Here is a 24,170-nt window from a genome sequence, read left to right on the forward strand (position 1 = left end):
AAAACTACAAATACATCTTAAATCAAATATTTACTCTTTGGGATTATGTGAACAATCTTAATGCGGCTCTTTCAGAGCAGGACAGAAGTGCTGCGTCCACCTCATCTTCTCAAAAATGTTTTTGAGGGCTCAGATATCCTGAGAATTATTCAAAGAAGTCGTAACTGGGTTTCATAAGTGCAGATTTCCAATAGCAAAGAGCAGCAATAGGAGTTTTTCTGACATTAAGCAAAGAAGGTGAAAGCTGGAGAAAAAGTCAAAGTAAATTCAAAGTAAGCTTAGCTGTTCTCATTGAAGGATTTTCCATCCAAAACAACCAGAGGAAGCAGACACTGTATATCAGGATTTTTTATAGCTTCATTGGTAAGGATAGATACTAATTGTGGAGAGAAAGATATCTCAACAAGGACTTAATTTATTTTATCTTTATTTATTCTATTTTTATTTATTTATTTAGTTTGTCACTCATGTACAAGATAACAGGAATAAGAATAAACATGAATAAGAACACCGGAAATGAGTACAAATAAATGGGGAGAGTAGGACAGGGATATTAGGCATGCAGGTGAGCTTATGCATGCCCCTACTGACCTCTTAGGAATGGGGTGAGGTCAACAGTAGACAGTTTAATATTAAAATTATGGGGATTTGAGTATGTAACAACGGAATCCATTCCAGGCATTGACCACTTTATTGCAGAAGTCATTTTTTTTGCAATCGAGTTTGGAGCAGTTTCTTTCCAACTGCATTAATAGGTAGGGTATATGCATGCCAGCCAATTCCACTCTAGCTCAGGCTTCAGGCTCCGTATGTGAGTCCTGCACGTCTGCTGCAGGAAGACGGAAGAAATGGATCTGTCTAATCAGATGGAACTGCCGGAAGACCTAAGAATTCTGCTATTCTCAGAAGCAGGTAGTGTCATGAAAGAAGATATTTATATAAATATCAGGGTATCTTTACTCATCATTCCCCTGCTTCCTTTTTTTTTCTTTTCATAGGGAATGCCATGTATTTGTGTTACTCTCGAGGAGGGGACTGTGTTCGCTTTATCTCCTGTCCTCCTGAACGAAACCTTGGGACATGGGGATGTAATAGGGGATTGACATGCTGTAGAAGGTGAGAAAACTCCCCTTTAATAAAGATGCCAAGGTGTAGAATTGGATACTCTGCCTGTTTAAGGATTTCATTTAAAAAACATTGCAAGGCATTGTCCTGAAGAACAAGAGATGTTTCAAAGGCAGAAAAGGGATTCAGCTGGTAGAAAATACATTAAACTTTGTTTAATCTATTATTTTATCTCATTTGTAGATTTAGAAAAAAATGAAATCTCCGTCTACTGCCTTGGATATCTTCAAGACCTGACTCATGACTTGACATCACTTTATCTCAATTCAAATTGCCTTCTATGCATTGAAGAAAAGAATTAGCAATTTTCCCTGAAAATATAGCTAAATGAGCATTGCAGTTGTGTGATTTCTTTAAAAGCGGCATTTGTGTTACTGCATGAATGGGGGGGGGGGTGGAATAAATGAACATGAGCACAAAAGGAAAAAAACAGTTCAATCTATCAAAAGCTGTATGTAAAAAAAAGAATATTCATAGTTTGTCTTTTATGGTACTGCTTTTGATAGCTTGGACTGTTTTAGGAATACAAGTCAAAATAGGACAAGAAAATGGTAAGAAAACATCTATCCACTTTAGACAACTTCAGATCCTCAGAAGCAGACAGATTACATCCCAGAGTTCTGAAGGAGATGGTAGATTTATTTATTTATTTATTTATTAGTTTGTCAAACTGTACAGGATAGCAGGTATAAGTATGAATGTACATGAACAAAAGAAATGAATACAAGTAAATGGGGACAGTAGGACAGGGATGGTAGGCATGCTGGTGTGCTTATGCACGCCCCCTTTACGGACCCTTTAGGAATGGGGTGAGGTCCATGGTAAACAGCTTAATGTTGAAGCTATGAAGGTTTGAGGATGTAACTATGGAGTCGGGTAGAGCATTCTAGTGGTGACCACTCTGTTGTGGTAGTTGTTGATGTGATATCAGAACCACTGAACCATATCTTTCAAAGATACTGGAAATGCCAGATGATTGGAAAAGAGCTAATGTGGCTCCCATCTTCAGAAAAGATCCTGGCAAAAATAATGAATGGATCTGCAAACACTCAGAAACAAGCAAAGCTGTCACTGGAAGCCAATATGGGTTTGTTAAAAACACATCATGGCAGACAAAACATACTACACTCTTTGACAAAGTGACTAAAAAATGAACCAGCAGACTTAAATACCATGGGATAACATGATAATTAAAATAATCATGTTTTCATCTACGTGTGTCTCATCTATTTATCTGATTTTCTGATCATTATCTAGTCCATCCTCCTGTCTTTCTGTATTCTTACTTTTCTTCCTTGCTTTCCTCCTGATATCAATGGCAAAATCCCTGGACTTCTCAAGGCAGGATGTTCTTCCACTCTAATCTGTGTGAAACAGGTGTTATTCTCCCCAGCACCATGTTCTGTACCATCTGCACTTATAAGCAACCCTTTCTCTTCTTTTCCGTCTATTCTATAATGAAGATATGGATGTGCCATTTTACAGGTGTCTTCTAGACATTTCCCTTCTTTTGCCCATATGCTCCTGTCTTAGGCTCAGTCACCCACCTTCCCTAAAAATAATCCAAGATCCTAACACAAATTCAACACAATACCCATTACCCACTACCACCTAGACTCAATACCTGACCCCCATGAAGGACTTTTTCAGTAACTCTTTCTCTCTGCAACAATTCTTTGGAAGTTAATTGTAAAGCCCAGTTTTATAAGCAGGGTACATGTTACATTAAAACGTATATTTGTATTGCTGCATTTTCTTTTTCTATTCTTTCCCTCATCCCTAACTCTTAAGGTCTTTTCTCAGATCAATTGTATTTCAGGCAGGAAGAAAACATTGGCTAATTTGATATATGCTGAAATATTTCTCTAGTATTTCTCACTCAGTTGAATAAGAGTCCATAGGCATTTTCCACAAAAGTGTGAAATTCTTACATGCTCTGGTATAAGTCTGTTGCTACATCAGAAAGATACAAACTTTCCTCAGTTGACAGCTTACAACAGGGGTGCCAAACTCAAGGCCCGGGGCAGGATCCTGCCCACGGGGTACTTAGATCTGGCCCGTGGGGCTGCCCTGGAAACAGTGAAGGACTGGACTGTGCTGCCTCTGCCAGTGAAAATGGAACTTGGGAGGACCGTGGGCAGCCCTCCCGAGCTCTGCTTTCACTGTCAGAGGGTTTACAGGAGGCCATCGCAACTGAAAACGGAGCTCAGGAGCCCATTTTCACAGGCAGAGCACTCGGGCCAGCACAGGTGCCCCTGACACAAGTGATGTTAAGCTGGCCAAACCCACTCTGGCTGTGCCCATCCTGGTCCCACAAGGTTAAACAAACCCATAATGTGACCTTAATGAAATCAAGTTTGACACCCCTGGCTTACAACTATAGATTTCACAGGAAAATTTTGAACAGCTATATTTAATTTAGATCTATGACAATATTGAATGCATATCTAAGTCAGATTACTGTGTTGTGTGAAGAGTGTTATCACCAATGGTATGGGAGAAAGCCTTGTGTTTCATACTGAAATCTCTGTTAACATCCATGTCAGTCAATACTTCAATTGCAACCCAAAGAAGGTAACATGAGGAGCCTCCTCCCAAGGTGCTTTATGACACTGGGTAGAAGTGGGATCAGGGAACTTCAGAGTGATGGAAAGATATGTAGCAGAAAGCCCCAAAACCACCAGCAACACACTTCAGCATTACCAGAAGGAAGAGAATTCAAAAGCAGCACCAGAGTAATTTGATATGAATTCTGAACCAATGTGAAGGCAAAATAAAGAAACTAGACTCCCCTTTGGAGCAGATGCAAACCTCCAAGAAACTCAAAATCAGTTTTGGCTCAGAAGCATCATCAAGATCTCCAACCTGAGGCAACTGAACACCTTGGCCAGCCATTAGGTATGGGCCAAGTCCTAAAATGTTGAAGGCTGGTGAAAACAATCTAAGGTTTCAGTAAGAATATAAACAAGTTATCTTGCAGCAGGAGCACCTAGCAACTTAGGAAAAAACTAAAGTGCTATACTTTCAACTCAAGAACTAAAGCGAAAGCACCAATTTACAGAAATAGAAACAGGAGAAATCTATTACGATTTGAAAAGAGTGGCGTTGCCAGAAAGGCTATGGGGCCTTTATAGGTGTCCTCCTTACCTTTTGAGGCCTGATGAGACAACTGCACTCTCTCTCTTTTTCCTTGTCAGGCTTAACACAGAGAGAAGCTAGAAAGCTAGAAAGAAAGAGGAGAAAAAGAAACCAGCTTCAAGCTGGTTAGATTCAATTAAAATGGTTAATGATGCACCATTAGAATACCTGAAGAAGCAGGTTAGGTACAAATTGGATTTGTTGGACGTCAGTTTTAGTTCATAGAATATATCTAGAAATATAACTGGAAGGGATGTATGTGTGAGGGGGGGGGGAGAGGAAAAGAAAGAGAAAAGAAGGAAGGAAGGAAGGGGGAGAGAGAAAAGAGAGAGACAAAGATAGAAAGAGAATGAGAGAGAAAGAAGGAAAGAGAAAGAAGGAAAGAGAAAGAAAGAAAGAAAGAAAGAAAGAAAGAAAGAAAGAAAGAAAAAGAAAGAAAGAAAAAGAGAACTTATGATCACAACTGAGCCCAACATTTTGGTTGCTAAGCCTGAGTGTCGTTAAGTGAGTTTCACCACATTTTCCAAGTTGGCCATGCCCACCCGGTCACATGACCCCCAAGCCATGCCCACAAAATAGGCCACACCCACAGAATAGGTAATTAAAAAAATCTGAAACCCACCCCTGGTTTAGCTGAACAGCTAACATACCCTTGGGTAACTCTGCAGGTTATATACCCTCAGCATACACTCCCAACTTCTTTATTTTTCCTTTTCAGGGGAATTCCTCTCTTCAAACATGATGAGACATCAAAAAAGACCTAGGGGAGATAAAAGACTGACATAACTTTAATTGAAATACATAGAAATAAAATGGAACTAAGATACTGTAGGAAGTTATCACCCAGCCCTCTCCCAGAAAAATGAAATATCCTAGGAAATATTGAACAGGCAGAATATTATATTTTCCTGGATGTGAAAAAGGGAGAAACACATTTTAAACACAAAGTAAATTCCTGCAGCTTCCGGCCCATCCCCACTTTTTCAATGGGCCATTAAGAAGGCCAAGCTAGTCCACTTTACATAATAAAGAGTTCTCCTCTTCAACTCCAGAGTGATGGGATTAAGGCAGGATAATAAGTCTTTACTCAACTGACCACATGGCATCAGAACTCAACCAAACCTGGATTCAAAACTCAGGCTAGAGGGTTGCCCTTGCATGGGCCCATGGGAGTCTGGCAACCAATCAGAATACATTTCTTACACAGGAACAGGAAACAGATAGGTGGGGCAGAACAGATTATAAAAAGCCCTGCAAGCCCTTCTTCACTCTTCCTCTTCTCTTCCCTTCCTTTCCCTTCTCTTCTTCTCCACCAACATTGAAGCATGTGATCACCTTTTCTGTTCAGGACTCAAGCCATGTGGTCCTGTCCACCATTAAAACCATCTTTCCAAGCAGCCTCCATGTCTCCAGTGTCTTTTTCCCCACTTGGAGCCGAACCCAGAAGGACATTTCTTCCAACAATTGGCACCCCTCAGATGGGACTCCAAGCTAGCCTAACCAATGGACATGGCCCAGGTAAGCCTCCCATGCTGGCACAGACCCCATTGAGTCTGTGGGTGGACTTTATCTTGGTCTTAGCCATTTGGATCTAGGCTTTAAAGGGGTTTTGAGTTTGAGCTCAAAGGCTGCCTGGAAAGAAGGTGAGTACCTCTAAATTTTAATTCTCTAAAATTTAATTTTAAAGCATGGGAAATGTGTGTATGCCTGCATGTGTGTGACTAGTGTGTGAGAAAATGGATGGAAAAGTGAATTAATTTTTTTTATTTTTTGTTGTTGCTGCTGTTTTTGTCCTGTGAGAGAAAAAAAGCTAAAGCCCATAAGAAAGTTTGAGAAATGGGAAAAAAAGGAGGTACACATACCGGCTCCGACAGCACCCCTCCTGGGTAACTGTGCGGCTGGTCCTCCGGGTCTCTTTCCCCAAGACTTGAAACTGTAAGAAAAGTCCCTGCGTGAAAGGGCGCGAATCGAGAGAAGGTTCCCGCAGTGAGGAACGCGACAAAAGTCCCTCCGAAGGGCACACTGGAAAAAAAAGTCCCTCCGAAGGGCACACATAGACCCTCCAAAGGGCAAACAAAAGTCCCTTCAAAAGGGCGCGAAAGTCCTCTAAGGATGCGAAATTGAAGCGGGGAAATACGAAGTGGCAAACCCGGCTAGGACAAAGTGAGCCTACATCTGAATGGGATCATGGGAAGCGACAGCTCGAGAGTGGCCACGGAAACCCCCCTAGGGGAACTGTTGGGGGCCTGGCACAAAAAGGCAGATGCCTGTCCTGGCCGGAATGATAAGGAAAGCAAAACAGATTGTAGAAAAATGGGCTTTGCTGAAAGATGATACAGGAATAACTAATTTGGCTAAAAAGGTACATAAAAGAAAAGGGAAAATGGTGGGATTTCTTTTTTTCCCTCTTGTCTGTCTCTTTCTCTGTCTTCTATGTAACCACATGGTTTGTTTGTTAAGATTTTGCCTTCCACAATTTAACTGAGATTCATGGTGGGAATGATTTTGTTTGTGAAACTCATGAGTTTTATTATCCCCTCTTCGTCTCTGTGTGTGTATGTCTAAGTCTTTGTGCACCCTCAAGGTAATTGTAACTAAGATGTCTCCAATCCAAAAGACAAGAATTTTAAAGTGTTCAAAGAAAGAAAGGAGTAAACTAGCAGAAATTGCCTTCGCTCAGTTTGTTGGGCCTAGAAAACTAACTGAAGCTGGGAAGGGTCTTTACTTTGCGTCTGTTTGGCCAGCAGAAACAGAGTAAAGATATTTTTTCCCCTTCCTTCCTCCCCTATACCTTAAAGTAACAACCCAGGAAATGTTTGCAAGAAAAGTTTCATCCTTGCATTTATTGTGTGTCTAAATGATTTTACCTGTTCATTTCTGTCCTGAAGCATGTGAATCCAGACCCCATTTCTCATCTGTGATATCCCCATAATGTTTATCTGTTTAGTAACTGATGGTTTTATTTTTCAAACTCTGTCTGCAAGCTATCTATCCCCCCACACCCCTCCCTTACCTCTAATCCTCCAACAATGCCTTTTCTGTGGGGGAGGGGACCTTGTTCTCATGTCTTTCAGCCCTGCAAAATGAGCAGAGCACATGGATCCAGATGCCTCTAGAGGAGACCCTCCATCCATTTGAGCCAGGAATTGGGTTTGGATCTAGTCCTCCACTGAATGTCCAGCAACCAGAGTGAAGCCTAACTCACCAGCCTTACCACCGAACCAAGCATGCCACCCTAGCAGACATGAAAGAACCCTGAAGGAGATGAAGAAGTAAAGACCAAAAGACTCTTCTATTCCCAGAAGACAGCTGTAAAGACTACGGGGGAGGGTGGAAATTGATTGTAAAGCTTTCTTTCTTTGCCTCATTGTAAGCTTTCCTTTCTTGTCTCATTTATATTGTAATCAGTTTAATGTATTCATGTGAGAATTGTATTTGAGAATGGCTAGCACAATGAGTTCTGAACACCTTAGATTTCTGTCTAGTGAGAGGGAACGTTTGTCCAAAATGTCTGTATTTTCTGTATTGTAGAAGCAGCCACACACACACACACACAGAGAGGGGGGGGCATTCAGAATTAGATTGAAACTATCTCCTCCACACAAAGCTTCTCCTAGGTTGATTTTTTTCAGTGATATCTCCCTTGTTAATCCCATGGGGGAGGGTCAGTTCCCCTCAGGCAATTCCCCCACTTGAAAGAGTAGCAGAAAGGATCTTCAAAACTCAAACCCTGACAGTGACTCCAAAAAAAACTGATGTTGCCCAGTAAAGCAGGACATATTGCACTGGTGGTCTCTGATAGGATTCCCTGGGCTCATTATGTGTAATTTAAAAAAAAATACTAAATAGCTTGTATTGCACACTAGCTAAACTCAATTTGGCCTCACTAAAATAAGAGTTAGGACAGGTTCTAGAATCATCCCTTTGAAATGGGCAGCCTGTAACTTAAAGGAAAAGCATGGCTGTGAAGAATTTTGGGATTTCTGTTTGCTTGTAACCTGTCTGGAAGCTCACAGAAAGTGATATCAAACATCTGAAAATAATTGGCATGGTAAATTGGATATTGTAAATTTCTTTCCAGAAATTCTGCCCTGGTTGCTAGACCTTCATGGTTGAAAGCTCTCTGGGAGCCACTGAAGGGATCCTTCTGCTGTCTCTTTCAATGCCTTTCCATCAGAAATATGATCATTTTTTATCTTTTGTCAAGAACATGTGCATTCCACTCACATGTTTTGGGGAAAAAAAGGAAGGATTGTAGGAAGTTATCACCCAGCCCTCTCCCAGAAAAATGAAATATCCTAGGAAATATTGAAAAGGCAGAATATTATATTTTCCTGGATGTGAAAAAGGGAGAAACACATTTTAAGCACAAAGTAAATTCCTGCAGCTTCCGGCCCATACCCACTTTGTCAATGGTTTTCTGGTTTTTCTTTGAAGACATTTTGTTTCTCATCCAAGAAGCTTCCATACCGCTACCCCTCGCCGCAGGGAGGGGGAGCCGACTAGATGGTTCCGCCCCAGGCACCTGATGGACCCCGAAAGGTTCCTGATGGAGCTTGGGACTTTTCCTGAATCCCTTGCTCACAACTCCCTTGTGGGAGCCTGGGATAGAGCTGCCGCTGGGGCTTTGGATCGTGTTGTGCCTTTGCGGCCTCTGACCCAGTGTCGATCCCGGATGGCTTACCGGGGAGCTCCGGGAGATGAAACGCTGGAAAAGACACCTAGAGAGTGGCTGGAGGGCCAGCCGGTCTGAATCTGATTGAACACTAGTAAGAATTTATATTAAATCCTACTTAGTGGCGATAGAAGCGGCAAAACGGCAATATTTTTCCGCTCTTATCGCGTCCGCAGATAACCACCCAGCCGCCCTGTTTAGGATCACCCGCTCCTTACTTAACCAAGGAACAGGGGAAGACCCCTTGCAGGGTAGGGCTGAAGAATTTGTTCAGTATCTGCAGGATAAAATCGCTCAGATACAGACAGGCTTGGACTCTGACTGGGTAGATTCGGGCGAGCCGACGGGGATGATTCTTGAGGAGACTATCTGGGATGGGTTTGACCCTGTGACCCCCGAACGCATGGACAGGATTATGGGGGAACTCAGTGCTGCCACTTGTGTGCTGGACCCGTGTCCCTCTTGGTTAGTTTTGGCTTCCCGGGAGGTGACACGAGGCTGGCTCCAGGTGATTACCAACGCTTCATTGAGAGAGGGGTTCTTTCCCACCGCCTTGAAGGAGGCGGTGGTGAGGCCCCTCCTCGAGAAGCCTTCCCTGGACCCAGCTTCTTTAGCCAACTATCGTCCGGTCTCCAACCTTCGCTTTGTAGCGAAGGTTGTCGAGAGTGTGGTAGCACGTCAGCTTCCCCAGTACCTGGATGAAGCTGTCTACCTGGATCCGTTTCAGTCGGGTTTCAGGCCCGGGTACAGCACGGAGACGGCACTGGTCATGTTGGTCGATGATCTCTGGCGGGCCCGGGACAGGGGCTGTTCCTCTGTCCTGGTCCTACTAGACCTCTCGGCGGCTTTCGATACCATTGACCATGGTATCCTACTGCGACGACTCGGGGGGTTGGGAGTGGGGGGCACTGTCTTACGATGGTTCTCCTCCTACCTGTCGGATCGTTCACAGTTTGTGTTGACTGGAGGGCAGAGATCGACCCCCAGGCGCATCACTTGTGGGGTGCCCCAGGGGTCGGTTCTCTCACCCCTCCTGTTCAACATATACATGAAACCGCTGGGCGAGATCATCCGTGGTTTTGGGGTACAGTATCATCAATATGCTGATGATACCCAACTTTTCATCTCTACCCCAAACCACCCAAATGATGCCCTCGACGTGATGTCCCGATGCCTGGAGGCTGTGCGGATCTGGATGGGGAGGAACAGACTCAAGCTCAATCCCTCCAAGACTGAGTAGCTGTGGTTCCCGGCATCCTGATTTGTACATCTTGTTCCATCTTTGATGATAGCGGGAGAAATTTTAGCCCCCTCAGAGAAGGCTTGCAATCTGGGAGTCCTTCTGGATACGTGGCTTAGTTTAGAAGAACATCTGACGGCCGTGACCAGGCGGGCCTTTTACCAGGTTCGCCTGGTACACCAGTTGCGCCCCTTCCTGGATCGGGATGCTCTGTGCACAGTCACTTATGCCCTCGTCCTTTCTCGCCTGGACTACTGCAATGCTCTCTACATGGGTCTGCCCTTGAAGAGTACCCGGAGGCTTCAGCTGGTCCAGAATGCGGCCGTGCGGGTTGTCATGGGGGTACCTAGGTGCTCCCATGTCACACCCCTTTTAGGCGGCCTGCACTGGTTGCCGGTTGTTTTCCGGGTGCGATTCAAGGTATTAATTATGACCTTTAAAGCACTCCATGGCTTAGGCCCAGGGTACCTGCGAGACCACCTACTGCCACCAGTAGCCTCCCACCGTCCAGTACGATCCCACAGAGTTGGCCTCCTCAGGGTGCCGTCGGCCAAGCAGTGTCGGCTGGTGACCCCCAGGGGGAGAGCCTTCTCTGTGGGAGCGCCTTCCCTCTGGAATGAGCTGCCCCCAGAGCTCCGCATAATCCCTGACCTCCGGTCCTTCCGCCGCACCCTAAAAAGTTGGCTTTTCCAGCAAGCCGGCCTGCCCTGTTAATGTTAATGTTAATTTTAATTTATTTTAAATGTACTGTTTCTTTTTTTTAAAAAAAATCGGTTTGGTCTTTTTGTTATTGGGTTTAATCTTTTTTTAACTTTTGTGATGTGTGTTTTTAATGTTGTACGCCGCCCTGAGTCCTTTGGAGAAGGACGGCATATAAATCCAAATAAACCTAAACCTAAACCTAATCTTGCAAACAGCTTGGTCATTTCATTCTTTTGGAGAGTTCCTGAGGCCACTTGGAAGTTCATCTGTGTCCTTTTGGTCATCTGAGTAGTGCAAATGAGTGTAGTGCCTTCTTGGAATTGCTGAAAGGACTATGTTGGAGATAGATGATGTCATATCCCTCAGGCTGTTCAATTTTAACATAGATAGTCTCTTTGACCCCTCTTTCAAACAAGCAGTCCTCTTTGTGCAAAATGTGGACCTTGCCGTCTTCAAAAGAGTGGATTTTAAATGCAGATGGACTGTTGAATCTTGTCCTGATGGGTTTGTTCTCCTATGTTATGCCATGAATGTATGAAATACATGTATAGATGTATGGATAGCCCTTTTACTTTGGAATGAGGAAGGAGAAAAAAATGTAGATATGAGGAGGTTTCAACTGTGTTCTTTCTAGAAAGAGTTACTCAAGGTTACTCAAGGCTCAACGGTTTCTTCTTAATGCAAGATTAACTGTAGAAATAGCTAATGCAATTTGTGTTGTTGGGATACTGCAACTTTGGGTGTTGCATAGGTTTGTAGAATTGCTCTATGGAAACACAACATCGTTGCTACAGAAAGAGGGGCAACCATCTTACTCATCCATCCAAAATGAAGAGGGAAATAAAAACATTTGTTCTACCTGCTATTTGTATTGGACATAAAGCTTATATTGGCATTAAGATTATTTCACCTTTTTAAACCTTTTAGTAGTAGGGGCACATATTGTGTAGTGGATATTCTGATTGTCAAAGAAGAAGCTGCATTCTGTAATCTGATCAGCACAAGCACATCTCCTCTTGAACTTGGCTTATTAGCAAACTATTGGGGCATCCACAGGAAGGTCCAAGCAGGCAAGATAGCAAATGCAATTCTGCTGTTGAATCCTATCCTTTTGTAAGATGTGCTGCATATTCCATATGGACATAAAAAGGTCATCGCTCATACAGTTTCACCCACTATCTTTACATTTTAGGTGAGCCTAGCACTGCACATGCCTCTGCCCCTTGTTCACCTTAGCCAGGCTCTTCACTTCTTATCTTTTCTTCTGTGCTTCTCTACATAGTTGCAATATATTTATGTTACAAGCAGCAGAAAAAGACCATAAGATGACCAACAGGACACCACATTCTGCCACAACCTTCTCAGTTATCAATAATGAACTCTTATCATATTAATTCTTCAGTCCTAAGCACAACAACCTTATATTGTACATTTTACATCTATTAGAAATCTTTCAAAGAATGTTACATTCCAGCAGTGACGTGCAGTCAGGGGAGGCAGGGGAGGCAGAGCCTCACCGCTCTCATCATGAAAATAAAAAATAATTTAATCCAGGAAGCCGCGAAAGTGAGGCTGGCGGTGAGGAGCCTCCTGCACATGTGATCCCATTCCCCTTGCAAGGATCCCGGGCTCACCCAATGCAAAAAATGCCTAGGTAACATCATCAGTGCTAGAAGGGAGTGGGGGAGGAGGAGAAAGGAGAAGTTTTTCTTCTCAGAAATGTCTTCTCACTGGAGCTATGGCAGCTTGCCTGTCCCTTTCTGACATTTCTGAGAAGAGAAACTTCTCCGGTCGGGCTGCGTCCATGCGATCGGAGTAACCATGTGGTTTGATGACGTCACCAGCCTTACCAGCCATAAACCTCACCGCACGTCACTGCATTGCAATAACCCAGAACTTGAGAAAGCAGAAATAGATTATCAATAAAACTTATCTTCCAATGCAATGAATTCCTATGAAGCTTCATGTGTTTATCCATGTAACCCAGTGATGGGATACAGCCAGTTTGCACCACTTCGGAAGAACCGGTTGTTAACTTTCTGAGCAGTTAGGTGAACTGGTTGTTGGAAGAAATCATTAGGGCAGAGAACTGGTTGTTAAATTATTTGAATCCCACCACTGATGTAATCTGTCACAGTATAACCATTACAAGCCACAAAAAGTTTACTGTTCTAATATCCAAAACTTTTCAGAAACCTCCAATCTTGCATCACTGTATCACTATCAAACTAACAAGATTCCTTCAAATATATTAAACAAACACCAGATCTAGTACAGAGAGACAAAACAGAAGTTATTTATAACATACAACATAGTTGTATAACATATAAGGACTATGAAAATCCTTCATAGGAGGGAAAAAAATGGGAGACTATTGGCAAAATGTGTCCATGAATGTCAACTAGCAGTCAGAAAATAGGATGAAAATTATTTCACTACACAACACAGAGAAAGTTCAACTACAATTTCAACTGAGAAATATATGTGCCTCTTAAATTTCAACTTGCTACCAAGTTGAACCTTGCTTTTAGGTTGCTTTAGATCAAGCAAGGTATAACAAGGGAAAAGAGAGTGTAACCAGCCCTTCCTTTAAGGTACCTAGATTCTGAGGTTTCCTGAACTTTGAGTGAACAGCAGATTAGATCTTTGCTGCCACCATTCTTTGTCATAAATCAGTTTCTCCATTCCACACCATGTGTTTTAGGGAACCAAAGAGGGGATTGAAAGGGAAATCCTTACCACACTCTGGGTATGGCTAAATACAGAAAGGGGAAACAAACAAAAACTTTGGGAGCCAGTAGCTATCACCATTCTCAGTTACAGTAGATCTTACAGGAATCATAACCAGGTGAGCTGATTCTACTTTGCTGTAAAACTTCATTAACAGAATGTTACAAATCCAATGCAGGTAGCCCTCAACTTACAACAATTTATTCGAAATTAGAAAGAGATTGAAAAAAGTGACTTATGACTGTTTTTTCACACTTATGACCATTGCAGCATCCCCATGGTCCCATGATCAAAATGCAGATGCTTGGAAACTGATTCATACTTATGACAGTTGCATACAATCACCTTCTGTGACCTTCTGACAAGTAAAGTCAATGGGGAAGCCAGATTCACTTAACCATGACACTCACTTGACATGGTTGTTAAGTTATTAGGTTACCAACTGTGGCAAGGAAAGTCATCAAATGGGGCAAAACTCACTTAACAAATGTTTCACTTAACAATAAAAATCTTGGACTCAATTGTGGTTGTAAGTTGAGGACTAACTATAGTACAAATCTCCTGCCATCTTTTTTACAGTCTGAAAAAATAGGAAGGGTACCTTCTGAGCTTCTTTCTTTGCCTATTATCCACCAGTGGGCTATACCCTCTTATTTGAATGATCCATAAGCAGCATTCCCTCCCCTGGTCTCCCAAGATCATTCCCATGAAACATTACGGTAGCTCAGCTGAGGTGGGTGATAGAAGCAACCAGCCAGAAGTGTAACATCAGTGGCAGTGACAACAACAACAATAATTTTATTAAAGGTACCTAACAAACATAAATTTACACACACACCGGGTTGGGTTCCAGAAGTCACTACTGCCAGTTTGATCATGGGTGTGCTGCACGCATGCACAGTGCAGTAAAAATTGTTCTGCACATGTGCAGAAGCAAAAAGCAAGATGGCAGCACCTATGGCGAACTGGTTCAGAACTGGTTCAGGATTGTGGCAGGCCTGGGTTGCTGCCTGTTCCAGTGACTCAGGTCGCCAAACCACTACCAGTTCGCTGAACCGGTACAAACCGGTAGGAATCCACCTTCCTCCCTCTCCCCCTCCCTCCCTCCCTCTCCCTCTCTCTCCCTCTCTCTCCCTCTCTCTCTCTCTCTCTCTCTCTCTCTCTCTCTCTCTCTCTCTCACGGGTGATTATGGGGAGTACGAGATACTCCCATATAACACCTCTCCTGTGCGAGCTGCACTGGCTTCCTGTGGTCTATCGGGTGCGTTTCAAGGTATTGATTACCATCTTCAAAGCGCTCCACGGCACAGGACCTAGCTACCTACGGGATCGCATCCTGCCCCATACATCCCTACGACCAATTCGCTCTCACAGAGAGGGACTTCTCCGGGTGCCGTCCACTAAGCAGTGTCAAAGGGCGGCGCCCAGGAGTAGGGCCTTCTCTGTGATGGGCCCAGCCCTCTGGAATGACCTCCCCCCGGATATTAGGATTATCACCGACCTCCGCTCCTTCCGTTCAAAACTCAAGACCCACCTTTTTCAACTAGCAGGCCTGGCTCCATTTTATTCCTCCTGGCAATTTTTAAACTTGTAATTTCCATTGGGGTTTTAATTTTAACTTATTTTAATATTTCTATGTTATTATAATGATTGTATTGTGTTTTATACCTCCTCCGTACAATGTGTAATTTTATAATATGTGTTTTATTTATTGTACGCTGCGCCGAGTCCCTTTGTGGAGAGGGAGCGGCTAACAAATTTAATAAATAATAATAATAATAATAATAATAATAATAATAATAATAATAATAATAATAACTCACTCTCTCTCTCATAGACACACTGCACTGTTTTAATTCAGAGAACTATGATGTGCCTTTTCCTGAACTGTCATTGTGATGAAGCACACATCTTGCTTTCTTTGGCTAATCTACCATTTACTCAATTAAAATTACTTTGTTACATGGGGAAACATTTCCATCCTTCTAATTACCCAAAGCAGCCCAAACTATTATATGCATTGAGGATGTTGTCTAGTTTGGTAATGAAACTTCTACAAGAAAACAACTAAATTCAGAGAGCACCAAGGACCCCACTATTCTATTCTTTACACTCCCAATCAGCTATCAGACATTCATATTTTAATCCACTTCATTCTATAAATAAATGATTCTATCTAGAAATAAAGTCCTTTTTGTGGCCAAAAATATAAGCACTATGTTATCTAATATCAAGGAACACCTACAGGAATTGGAGAATCACATTATGAGGAATTACAACTTTTGGGGTTTTCTTTTTGGAAAGAAAATGGAAACAGAAGCCAATAACCAACTCCCTTTCCTGGATGTCTTAGTCTATAAGAAATCTGATGGATCCCTAGGACACACCATCTACCAGAAGAAAACACACACAAACCGCTATTTGCACGCACTCTCACACCACCACCCAGCACAGATCAAGTCTGTAGCCAAGACACTCATCTCCAGAACAAAATGCTTAGCTGACGAACAACACCTCAAAACCGAAGTACACACTCTCACCAACGTACTAACATCCAACGGATTCCAAAGAAACAATATCACTAACCTAATCCAAAAAGAACACCCACTAAAATCCAAGACAGTGAACAAGAAAACGGCAAAGCCCTCCTCCCATACATAAAAGGCACCACAGACAGAATCAGCAAAATCCTCCACAAACACAACATCAAGACAGCATTCTACACAAACCGAAAAATATCCACCATCCTGAGAAACCCCAAAGACAAAATAGAGTTAGAAAATCAAGGAGTATATGAAATCCCATGCACCACCTGCCCCACCACATACATCGGACAAACCAACAGAAGAATAAAGGCACGCATTGAAGAACACAAAAACTCAGTCAGAAAGGAGGAACCAACTTCTTCCCTGGTCCAACACCTCAAAGCCACAGGACATGATATAGACTTTAAAAAGACCAGAACTATTGCCAAAATTGAACACTTTAACAACAGAATAATCAGAGAAGCTATTGAGATAGAAAAACGACCACACAGCATGAATAAACGAGATGATACCTCCTGCCTACCAGCCATTTGGAAACCCGCCCTCACTGACAAACGAGTCCCTAACACTAAGAATGATACCAGACCCACACTCACGAAAACCACACAGGATGTCACTATCACACATCCACGCAAAAAGCAAGCCCAAACCCACACCGATAATGACCACAAACCAGAAGCCCGACCACAAACCAGAAGCCAGACCACAGCTGCATTATTAGCCACTTTAAACCCCTCCAATCCATACATGAAGCAAACTGATGCCCACCACGGAGATGTGGCACGACCACAAACACGAAGCCAAACAACAGTAACGCAGCTCACCAGCTCAAATCCCTCTGCAACTCAGACTAACACAAGCACAACCAGGCCCCTACCCAAACAGAACACGCCCCCATCCAATCAGAGCACAGCCAAACTCCCATCCAATCAGAGCACAGCCAAGCCCCCTACCAATCAGAATACACCTCCACCCAATCAGAATGCAGCCAAGCTCCCACCCAATCAGCACAAACCCCCACTGGCAGTTAAAAAGAGGAACCGGCTGAGATCTCACATTGCTCCTGGAACCACCAAGCTGGAAGCACCAAGCCGGAAGCAGCAGCCTGAAGATGATGAATGAGACTTCATTGAAACGTCGTGAAGATACTTCCAATTCTACGCGGGAGAAAACCCGAACAACCAAAGACGTATATATATTTGTTTTCGTAGATTTTCACGGGTGTAGGTATGCTGGTGTAGGTATGCTGGCATATATATAAAACATATATATATATGTTGTATTTGTGGTGATAAATAAATAAAGGGAGAGTAGTATAGATCTATTTCAAGCTATTTAGCTCTCATCAGCTAGCCATACCCTTACTGGGATTTGAACCTGGGCTGTATTACATATTAGGCAGATGTGTTAGTGAGTAGTGAGTTCCCTCCCATATTTGGGCATACCAGAGGTTGTAACACAAATATAGATAGATAGATAGATAGATAGATAGATAGATAGATAGATAGATAGATAGATAGATATAGATATTGAAATACTTAATTGCTTTATATTTTATCGTATATTTTTCAGTCATTTGTCTTATATTGTTATTTCTTTTCTTTTAGTGAGGTTGAAGAACATTTGAATCATGCAAATATTTGAATGAAAAGGAGGGACATGCTAGGCTCATGTGAGTGAAATATCTGTTCCAAATCATTTTCTAAATGTGCACAGCTCTAGTAAATAATAAAATTTAGCAGAAATACAAAATATACAAATAATGATATCTCACCAAAAATTTGACGACATACTTGTTGGCCTAATCAGGTACTACTGGTAGATGATGGTCAGATGAATTGACATTCTTATTCTAGTAAGTAGGCTACTCTGAGTAAGACAATTAATATCTTTAGCTACCAATATTTTTTTTCCATCTTCAACAGGAATGGCCGCGCTTTCCATTTGTTAGCTCTACAAAATAATCCCAGAAAAAAGTGCAGCATATGTCAGGAGTGTCAAATTTGATTTCATTTAGGGCCACATCAGGGTTGTGTTTGACTTCGGGGAGATGGGAGGGCATGGCCAGGGGGCATGGCCATCTCGATGTCACTCCTGTCAGGATGTGCAGCCCTCCCGAGCTCTGTTTTCACTGGCAGAGGGTTGCAGGAGGCCATCACAGCCAAAAATGGAGCTCTGTAGCCTATTTCCATTGGCAGAAGTACTAGGGTGACCCCACAGGCCAAATCTAAGTACCCTATGGACCGGATCCGGCCCCCGGGCTTTGAGTTTAACACCCCTGGTATATGTGATGCCTCACTCAATAGTAGTAACTTTGAGATGGATCTTGGAATCCTAGTGGACAATCATTTAAATAAGAGCGAGTAGCAGCGTGCTGCAGCTTCCAAAAAAGCACAGTTCTAGGCTGCATAAACAGAGGGATAGAATCAAGATCATGTAAAGTGTTAATACTACTTTATAATGCTTTGGTAAGGCCATACTTGGAATACAGCTTCCAGTTTTGGTTGTCATGATGTAAAAAAGATGTTGAGACTCTAGAAAGAGTTCAGAGAAGAGCAACAAAGATTATTAGGGGACTGGAGACTAAAACATATGAAGAATGGTTGCAGGAACTGGTTATGTCTAGTTTAATGAAAAGAAGAACTAGGGGTGACACGATAGCAGTGTTCCAATATCTCAGAGGTTGCCACAAAGAAGAGGCAGTCAAACTATTCTCCAAAGCACCTGAGGGTAGGACAAGAAGCAATGGGTGGAAACTAATCAACGAGAGAAGCAACTTACAACTGGGAAGAAATTTCCTGACAATTAGAACAATTAATCAGTGGAACGACTTGTTTCTAAAAGTTGTAAATGCTCCAACACTGTAAATTTTGAAGAAGAGATTAAATAACTAGTTTTCTGAAATGGTATTGGGCTGCCTGCCTAAGCAGGGGTTGGATTAGAAGATCCAACCCCATGTACCTTCTGACTCTGTTATTCTATTCTATTCTATTCTATTCTATTCTATTCTATTCTATTCTATTCTATTCTATTCTATTCTATTCTATTCTATTCTATTCTATTCTATTCTATTCTATTCCATTCTATTCCATTCTAAACTAGGAGAACTAGTTCTATCTTTATTGTAAGTTTACATTAGCCTCCAGTGCAGGGGTGGGTTTCAAAACTTTTTTACTACTTATATACTACTTTTACTACTAGTATGGGTGTGGCCTATTTTGTGAGCGTGGCTTGGAGTTCATGTGACTAGGTGGGTGAGGCCAACTTGATGTCACTCACTAGGAGATGTCAGGGATTGGGTAAAATGTGGTGAGACTCACTTAACTATGCTCTTGCTTAGCAACCAAAAATTTGGGCTCAATTGTAGTCATAAGTCAAGGACTTCCTCTGCCTTCCTCTGCATGGCAGTCTTGTCCTAGTAAACTCCTTCTCCTTTCTGGCAATTTCCCTCCCTTTTAGAGGGACCAAAATAATCCAGACAATGTAAGGTTTGCTGCTGCAGCAGGGGGTTGGACTAGATGGCCTCTGAGTAGCCTTCTAGCCCTAAATTGCTGTGCTTTCTTTCTCTTTCTTTCTTTCTTTCTTTCTTTCTTTCTTTCTTTCTTTCTTTCTTTCTTTCTTTCTTTCTTTCTTTCTTTCTTTCTCCCTTCCCTCTGTGGGAAGCAACCTCCCCCCCCCCAATAACTGCTAAATGTCACTTGGCAAACCTGAGCAACTTTTCAATTTAAAGCAGGACTCCAAAGTTTGCAGCTTTAAGACTTGTGGACTTCAACTCCCAGAATTCCATAGCCAGGCATTCTCAGTTCCGATTTAAAGCAACAGCATTTGTTTTTGTCCTTTGCTGAATCTCCCAGCAGAAAAGTGAGTTTCCTTCCTTCTTTCTTTCTCTTTCTTTCTCCCTTCCCTTCCTTCCTCGTCCCTCCCTCCCTCCCTCCCTCCCTCCCTCCCTCCCTCTCTCTCTTACTTTTTAAAGCTTTTTTTTCCCCTTGCCTGGAGAAAAACTTTTTTTAAAAGCTTCTGATGAAGCTTCTAATGGGAGAACAGGTTCAGGGGCGTGGCCAAGCCACCATTTTTACTACCGGTCCTATCCAGTATGCCAGATTCTCACTACCTCTTCTGACATACCAGACCATACAGAGAGGAACCCACCTCTGCTCCAGTGGTTTCAAGATCAGAGACAGAGACTTAAAGAGGACCTACCCTAATGGATGAAACAGTTAAAAGTGGTGGTGGAAATCATCAGACCTGAATGATTCTATTAATATAATCATAGAATGAATCAGAATTAACTAATCTAGTCATGCTTCCTTTCTAATGTTCCTGGGAGAATTGACAAAGTTTACATGGAAACTTACTCACCCCCTTGCCACCACCAGTCATATAAAAATAACCAAAAGGAAGAGCTGGAGATTTGGATTTAGGTCTCAGCAACATCAGATAAAAAAAAAGTAGTTCTGTATAAGCTAAGTACATACTCTATATTTTGTTTATTTATTATTTTATATTTATCCTGCCTTTATTATTTTATAAATAATGCAAGGTAGCAAATATACTTAATGGTCTTTCCTCTTATTTTCCTCACAACAACCAGAGAGAGAGAGAGAGAGAGAGAGAGGGGGGGGGGAGGGAGGGAGGGAGGGAGGGAGGGAGAGAATGAGAAAGAAAGAAATTTGGAGAGAGATAAGAAAGAAGGAAGGAAGGGAAAGAAAGAAAATAAGTGGGGGGGAGAGATACAAGAAGGAAGGAAGGAAGGAAGGAAGGAAGGAAGGAAGGAAGGAAGGAAGGAAGGAAGGAAGGAAGGAAGGAAGGAAGGAAGGAAGGAAGGAAATTTATGATCACAATTGAGCCCAAAATTTTGGTTGCTAAGCAAGAGCGTTGTTAAGTGAGTTTCACCACATTTTCCAACTTGGCCACCTCCACCCGGTCACATGACCACTGAGCCACTCCCACAAAACAAGCCACACCTACAGAATAGGTTCTAAAAAAATTGAAACCCACCACTGTACAGTACTCAAGGTAACACTAGGTAATATCTAGCTAATTTCCACTTAATCTCATGGAAATTTTACATTTTCATGTTATTAATCTCACTGTGGTCACATTTTTCTAATTAGTATTTAATCCCAGTTTGATACAGTAAAGGAGCATAATAATTACAAATTACCAATTGCTATTCTAGAGCTTTAATATACAGATCAATATATTAAACAGTTATCTTTATTCAGATTATATATTCAATCAAAATATTTGTATCTCAGGATAATTGCTTGCACACCTTCCAGCCACCATGTTTCAATATCTTCTTCAGAACTCTTCAGACTCTTCAAATATTTTGACCAAATTTACCCCTATAGACATTTATTTAAAAGAAACAAGGATTGCAGATTTAGAAATGAGAGAGAACCATAAATCAGCAGCAAATCAACTTTGAAAATACTGGTATTAATAGAGAATGTTCTGTAAAAGCCTACATCAGTATATTGTTCTAGAGTTATTAACTTATTTGCATATTTTTACATTTAGGCTAATGAGACTAAGCCAAAATCATTAGCTACCTTCCATGCCTAAAGCAGGACTAAAACTCATTCTAGTTTGGTGCCTTAATGACTAAACCAAACATTATGTCTTTTATCAAGTGAACAAAGACAGCAAATGCATTAACATCTGGTTTCAAATTATGTTCAATAATTACTGTGCATGTTTTAAAGTAAATCACATGAATGAATGCATTTCTCAGAATCTTGTTCTACTGGTGTAGGCAGAAGGATTACTTTATGAAATGTCTTTATGAAAATATGAACATGGAAGCAACAAATAGAAAAGTACCAAGGGTACAGAGTGACTCCAGAATATGGGTGACTATAATAAGAAAGGTACATCTCCATTTAACTACCCTAAAATAAGACTTTCTGTGGGATGATCAAACCACATATATTTCAAAGGATGGAATGTGCTCAAAGTGTACAGTGTAACTGAAACCATTAAAAATACTATCAAAGAATTAAGTAGGAAATCTAGAATTCCAATATTTTGGTAAGTAGCTAATTATTGGATTTTTTTATCTCTATGGTGTTTTAGAAACTAGAAATAGAGTTAGCTACTTCCTTAGAGTTAAAATATGTTATTATAATAACAATAACAGTCAATGACTGTTTATAAAACTTTTTATAAAAGTTTAACAAATTTGAAAGATAAGGATTATCTGCAAAGCCTAAAGACTAGCTTCTTTGTATGCACTCACAATTAAACTTAGACAAAAATATTATTGGGTTCAAACAGGTCCCAACTGATTAAAATATCACACCCACTCACATAAATAAGTAATCATGTTGACAAAGTCCTCAAGTGGATATAAAATCAGAGATTGCTTATAAGCTTTTGTCTGGCTTAAATTGACCTGCAAGGATGGTAATGTGTCACTTATACATCTCAGTGGATTCCAAGAGTATTTTTTCATTCAAACTAAGATTCTCTGAAGATATTAACTTAAAAATAATTGAAACTATTAACACTTCTATTTTTAACAATTGTGTTGATACAAACTGATTATTAAGTTCTGAGACAGATGAACATTTATATATATTCATTATCTTTTATGAAACAAAAGATAAAAACTAACAATAAATAGAGAAATAGATGAGTTGAAAAAATATACAAAAAAGATGAGATATTTTTTTGCAATGCAAAAAAATTAAAACAAAAACATACAAAAGGTAATTTCCAAAACTTCTTTTACAGAAGATATAGTTAAAGCTTAAATTCTATCCTTATTTTAGCATTAAGCTATAGCTTCCATTGTTTCAAACAATTTTACTAATCATTGAATTCTGATATCATAATTTGATTTTATTTCTGTTTCATGCAAAGACAATTGGACATTTATAGTTATATTTTCATTCATTAATGTGATTGATCTGAGTTTTTCTGAGTGAATGAAAAATCTATTTTGGGGAATCAATTATAATTTTAAATCATAAGAACTAAAACATGAACAAATGTACCACTGAACATTTTTCATTTCATATTGTTATTTCTTTTCTTTTAGTGATTTTGAAGAATATTTGAATCATGAAGATGTTTATTTATTTTTCTTTGATTTTCTTCTTAGCACTCCTGTCTGTTGCAGGTAGGATATACAAACATAAAGGAATTAATAAAAAGTAGCATTTGTTGGGGTTGCTACACAGAACTGCCTAGAAAGAAGTAGTTAAATATAATAGATAAGTAGAGGATAAAAGGAAAAGGTAATATTTTAAAGAAACTTTCCCAACTTTAAAACTTGAGCACTTTTAGCCTTCCAAAGATTTTTAAGAATGAGAATATCTATGTGAGTTTATTTTCCAAGACAACTGTAATATTTTTACAGTTCTCCTTTAATTAATATTTTTAGGGATTATGGTCTTGCACCGGGCTCTGCTCCTGGGAGAGAAAAAAAAGGGTTTTCTATAAAGGTAACCATTTGAAAACTGTAGCTTCTTAGCCTAACTTTGACTGGTGTCATCGAATGTCTGCCGAAAAACTGTCAAATATTGAACTTCGTGTCTGCTTCTGCCTGTGTTTTTTTTTAAAGACCTGGCCTAGATTGAATCCAGAATTTTCTTATAACAGAGTCTTTGCCTCCCATAATCATTATTTAAAAATCCCTGTCATCCTTTTTTCTTTCAGTTAGCTTTTTTTTTTAAAAAAAAAACCTTCTTGACTTTTCATATTGTGGAAACAGCTGCTTCCTTTAGACAGGTAAAAGTGTTTCAAATGCAGTTTCCTGTCATCTTTCTTTTTTTTTCTTTCAGATTGACCTCAACATACTCCTAGGAACTTATAGGTCCATTGTCAATAGACTATGTTCATTCATGATTTAATTGTGGATGAACAGGTAGACCTGTATGCGTGACTTAAATCTGGGTGGTGGTATCCCATCTCAGGAAAGCATGGAGGCCTACCCAGAGAGGCTTTTATGGAAGCTTCTCCAGCCTCAGATTGCACAGTTTTGACAAACACTATTGAGGATACCTTT

The sequence above is a fragment of the Natrix helvetica genome (assembly GCF_964273705.1).
Source record: "Natrix helvetica genome assembly, chromosome: 2".
Taxonomy (NCBI): domain Eukaryota; kingdom Metazoa; phylum Chordata; class Lepidosauria; order Squamata; family Natricidae; genus Natrix; species Natrix helvetica.